The 5612-nt window shown below is 34.9% G+C and overlaps 1 long non-coding RNA gene across 2 annotated transcripts in view; it reads right to left on the bottom strand.

Annotated features, from left to right (window-relative positions):
* LOC111387016 overlaps window positions 1-955 on the bottom strand; it is a 5251-nt gene extending 4296 nt beyond the window's left edge. For both annotated transcript variants that reach the window (XR_002701348.1, XR_002701347.1), the window contains exon 1: window positions 407-955. This is a non-coding gene — a long non-coding RNA (uncharacterized LOC111387016). The remainder of the gene's footprint in view (window positions 1-406) is intronic.
* Window positions 956-5612: the final 4657 nt, after the last annotated feature.

Raw genomic sequence — 5612 nt, 5'->3', positions numbered from 1 at the left:
AAAGCAACAACAGAATTATTAGGGTTTCGACTAAAGTGCGGGCTTGGCTAAGCTTAAAAGTAGATCTTGGTTTTACTTATAAGCCGTTCTTTGTGCCAGCTAACAGGGTCACATACTGAGAAATGATTCAAAGCATGTTAGGGAGTTGTTTATAATCGGTTTAAATTATAAATATATACAAATGAATGGTGGATAACAAGCATTCAGCTAACTGCTGGAAAGAAAAGGTTGTTGATATGCTGATTTTGTGAAATTATTAGCAAAAACAGAGGGCAAACACCCCTTAGAAATATCCCATTCCTTTTTTTGCCTCATTCTTGAGTTGGGATTTTTGCAAGAGTGACTGAGTGCATGTTTGTAGAAGCTTATAAAGTTTACTTACAAGTAAAATAAGCAAGTGTAAAACCTGTGTTAGGCTCAGATCTGAAAATGCAAGAAGCATGTAGAGCGAGACACCGCCATGGCTGCAAAAGCCCAGTTGCATATGCAAGAGAAAAAGAGAACGCCGTCAATCTCCCTCCTTACAAAGCCATCAAGGTTCGCCGCGCCAAGATACGGGTCTCATTTCTCCATGACCAAACCAACTCAAAGAAAATAATCCTCACAGCCTACAGATAAAATTTGCTTAAAGTTCAGTGACCAATTGAAATTTCCCTTAAAGTTTATTGACCGCGTATGAAATTTACTCTTTCCATGAACATACAGTAACGACGAGGAAACAGATACAGTTACTGGTAGATTAAAAGGGCTGTTGATTTTTGTAGATTGTGAAATCATTGGCAAAAAAGAGAGGGGCAACCACCCTTCAGAAATTCCCATCACTCTGATTCGCCTCCTTCTTGAGTTGGGACTTCTGAAGGTTTCCGAAAACCCAGCCCACTTTATGCTGGGGTTGAGGCAATTTGGACATTTCAAAGTGGGGAAATTGTAGCAGCGGTTTTTAAACCGTTTTAACTTTTGCAGATTTTATCTCAACCTTCAATTTATATTAGTAGAGGTTTCTGACATTTTGTAAATATGCACATTGAGTCCATCTTGATAAAAAAACCGTCCATGAAACTGTCAGTTGAGCCAAAAAAATGGACTTTGACCAATTTTGATCAAATTGAAATAAGTAAAATGATAACTTTGTATATTTATAAATATTGACAATCAGAATAATAAAACTAAGAGAAAAAAATGAAATTTAACCCAAAACCTCTAACCCACCCATCTTCGTCTGCTTCAAGCAATACATTGCCAACCATCGACATCCACCAACATGCCATCGCACCACCCATGACCACAACTACGGCCACCATCGCCACCACCCTCCAACCCCACACCACACCCCATTTCAAACCATCCCCAACCAAAAATCATTTCAAGGTTGGTAGAACCCCCCCCCGCCTATATATTCATTCAACAACCCTCAAATTTCCACGCCTTCCCAAGGAGTCTGCAACACAAAATCAAAAATCATACTTCGAAATCCCATTTGAGTTTTTTTTATTTCTTTTGAGATTCTAAATTTTTGGGATTTAAGAGAGGAGAAAATTTTGGAGAAAAAGAAGGGAAAGCAAGAAGGACTTAGAGCACCCTTTTTTACAACCAACTCATTATGGCAACAATACCCAGTAAAAGCTTTAAGCAATTATAATGAGTAAAAGCATTTGTCGGCCTTTGTGTTCAAGAAATTCATGGATAGACTTGCCTCTATGTCTATGTACTTTTGCCTTGCTTTTTGTAATTGGAGAAGAAGACTTACCTCTTTTAATTTGGCCAAATTGGCCAAAGCCCACTTTTTTGGTCATTTAACGGTTTCATGGAGAGTTTCCATTCAGATGAACTCCAGGTGCATATTTATGAAAGATTAGGGACTTTTATTGACACAAATGGAATGTTAGGGTAAAATTTGTAAAAATTAAAAAAGTTAGCGACCCTGTACAATTTTCCCTTTCAAAGTGTGTTTTATAGTATGTTTTACTATTTTAGAGTAGATTTTAGCAAAATATAAAAGTCAAATCCAACAAAAATAGGGACTTTCTTCTCCGTTGTACCGTCAGTGTGAAAATCAGTGATTTGGTAGTAAAAGAATGATTTAAAAGGAAAAAAACAAGAGAATGCCAGAAAATGTGCTGGACAAAAGGAGGAGAGCTGTATGTGGCACGCTGGTAGAGTATTTACAGACACTTGATGCCATGTAACAGCTAAGCGATTATTGTCCACATGTCCAATGTCACTTGGCCACTCACTGGGAGGTTTCGTTCCCATGTTGAACAGTTAACCTCCATTCACGAATTGGGTAATGGGATCGATGATAACCGTTTAATGGTTTTTGATCAACTCATGTTCGGGTGATTGAGAGTTATAACGGTCGAATCTGTCAAAGTGCTAGTCAGGCTAGCATAACAGTAGACAGACAAGCATAACGATAGGCAGATCAGCATAGTGGTAGACGAGATAGCATAACGATAGACAGGTTGGCATAGCAGGTGTTTTCTAGCATAATGATAGTTATCTAACATAGCAGAAGTCACCTTCACTTGGTTGGCTATTGTAGTCTATTATTCGTATCATATAGCATCAACATTTTTGCTCCAAACTCACACGACGCCATCATGTGTAGACATGTAACAAATATGTGAAAATGATTCTTTACTTGCATCGAAAATGGGGATAATTTTGACATCAACGTAACACGGGACACGTAAAGTGCTACGTCTCCCTGAGTTTTAAAATTTTTTCAATGAATATTCTTTTTGTTTCTAATTGAATCATATCAGTGGAACTATTATGTTCCATATTCTCCATTGCAGGTTAAGATGTCATCAAAACACAAAAGCATCCTCGACTTCAAAAAAAGTTTACCGGAACACAAGCAGTTTCGATGCCCGACTTCTCTTCAGATAAACCTATATTACCATTGTTGGAAAAATGAGTGAATTGGCTCACTTTTGGCACAATTTTCGATAGGACACGTTAATCTAATTTGGAATATCAAAGTTGATATGTGTTATCCTCCGCGAGAAAATCGAAGTTATGTATTTATTTGCCAAAAATAAAACTCAGGTGAATGAAAAATTGGAGTCCAAATTGGACCATTGGAAATAGTCTATATTGGTGGGAAAACTTTGTCCCACATAGGAAAAACATGGAAACCAAAACCACTTTATATATGACTATGCATTGGAATGGTGTGATCATGTATAGCATAGAGGTTCTCTCCACGTGCGCGCGCAGGGGGTGCAAATCACNATACACTTGCACATAAAAGTATCCTACCTTGATTGTTGAAAATAAGAAATTCACGTCCCCAATTTGTTTTCCTCTCTATCTGTCACTATCTTTGTTCTACACAAAATAATTCATAACATTTATAGTGTATTCTATGCGTTTTCCCAAAAATAGCTAAATTTGTTTATGCTCTTTTCACACATTCACGTGCATGAAATTAAGGCAATTATTTCAATTCTAATTGAAAGATTGTTGATACACTAATAGTACAAAGGTCATAACTGCCATGAATCACGCCAATAAATTTGTACAAAAGTATATATGATAAATTATTCAAAGCTAGACCAAAAGAAACGTGTGTTATTTTGGGAACATCAAAAGTCCTAAATGTTAAGTTAATATTATATTCCAAAATCAAGGTAAAAGTCTTCTTACAATAAGTGAAGTTTATTTCCCTCTATCCATCAATCAATCAAATCAACTAGAAATATCTCTCTCTCTCGTTTGTTAAAATGCTCAAATCACGCACAAGAAAAAAAAATTGAATTGCTAGTGGATAAAAGGTAAATAACAATTAAGACAATTGAATCTCTTTTTCAAATAACAAAGATAAACGTTAATTATATGATAAATTATTACTTTCTTCCTTGTTATCTTAAAAGAAATATTATTAAATAGTAAAAATAATACTTATTACCTACGTTTCTTTGAATTGGAAAAACTTAGGTTTAACTTAGAAGAACTTAAATTTTCTTGAGTCGAAAATATGTTATTGAATGCGAGCTACGAAATGAGCCCAATATAGGTATACTCATACTCACTCTGTCGAAATTTAATAAAATATGCATTTAAAACCTAAAAGAAAAATCTTTCATCTATTATTCCCAATTTGATGTTCTTATTCTTAGTATGTCATAATTATCCGCATGAGATATACCTATGAATCATTCATAATTCTTCCATCACCGTATATGGACACACATTTACTATATAATTGCCTAAGTTACACATTGTTTCAATTTAAAATGTAACGTGTCCATCAACTAATGAAATACAAGGAAAGGAAAGGCCAACTTAATTAATTCAAGTAAAGGACAATTTACTCTTTTGGTGGCACCAAATAATGGATGCAGTGTACTATATCAAGGAAGTGTCCAAAGTGTTATATAGGTCTACACGTTGGTATCCATTATAAATTCACAACTAAAATTATAAACAATTACCAATAATTGACAAGGACCATAAACTTTATTATCTTTAGTCTAACTTATCCGAATCGACTTTTTCTCGAGCCTAACATACATAATTAATTACGAGTTATCTCACGAGCCCAATATTGATATATAAAATCTCGTTCTATCAAAATTTAATTATTTGACACAAATAAAATATGCATTTAAAATCTAATTCATTTTAGTTCATTTTTTTTCTTTTTTCAAAATAAAAATATGACATATAAAATAAATACATTTATATTTTAAAATTTTCTGGGCGTTACACAAGAAATCCAAATGATTCTTTACGAAATTCATACCGAAGGAATGGTGTTGAGTGAAACCTTTCAAGTGGCAGCAATTATTGAAAAATTGCCCCCCGCATGGAAATATTTCAAAATTTTTTTGAAACACAAACGAAAGGAAATGAACGTTGAAAAACTTATTGTTAGACTTTGAATTGAAGAAGACAACAAAAGTTTAGAAAAGAAGTGGTTCAATCCTAGTGTTGCTAAAGCCAATATTGTGGAGTATGATCAAAATAGTAAGAGTTACAAAAATAAGTTTGGGCCATCCAGTGGAAAAAAGACCAAGCACGGACCGAAAGGAGGAATTTCTAAAAAAAAATTTCAAGGGAAGTACTTCAATTGTGACAAAGTAGGCCACAAGTCTTCGAAGTGCAGAATGCCAAAGAAGAAGACGAAAGAAGCAAATATGGTTGACTACATGACACAAGATGTCTCAGAAATGAATCTCGTAGCCGTCATTTCTGAAGTAAACATGGTGGGTTCAAACCCTAAGGAGTGGTGGATTGACACCAGTGCTACAAGGCATGTGTACTCTGATAAAGAGCTGTTTGCTACGTTCGAAGCAATTGAGAACAGGGAGAAACCGTTCATGGAAAATTCAGCGGCCTTTGAAATCAAAGGTCAAGGAAAAGTGGTTCTAAAGGTAACCTCGAGAAATGAGCTACCTCTCAACATTGTGCTATATGTGTCGGAAGTTCATAAGAATTTAGTGTCCGGATCACTTTTGAATAAGCATAATTTTCGCATTGTATTTGAGTCAGATAAAGTCATTCTATCAAAAAGTGAAATGTTTGTCGAAAAAGGTTATGTTTCCGACGGTATATTTAAGCTGAATGTAATGGTTGTGAAACCAAAAACGAATAAAGCAAATTCT

The sequence above is a fragment of the Olea europaea genome, unplaced genomic scaffold, assembly GCF_002742605.1.
Source record: "Olea europaea var. sylvestris unplaced genomic scaffold, O_europaea_v1 scaffold3842, whole genome shotgun sequence".
Taxonomy (NCBI): domain Eukaryota; kingdom Viridiplantae; phylum Streptophyta; class Magnoliopsida; order Lamiales; family Oleaceae; genus Olea; species Olea europaea.
This window is presented reverse-complemented; position numbering and strand designations above follow the sequence as displayed.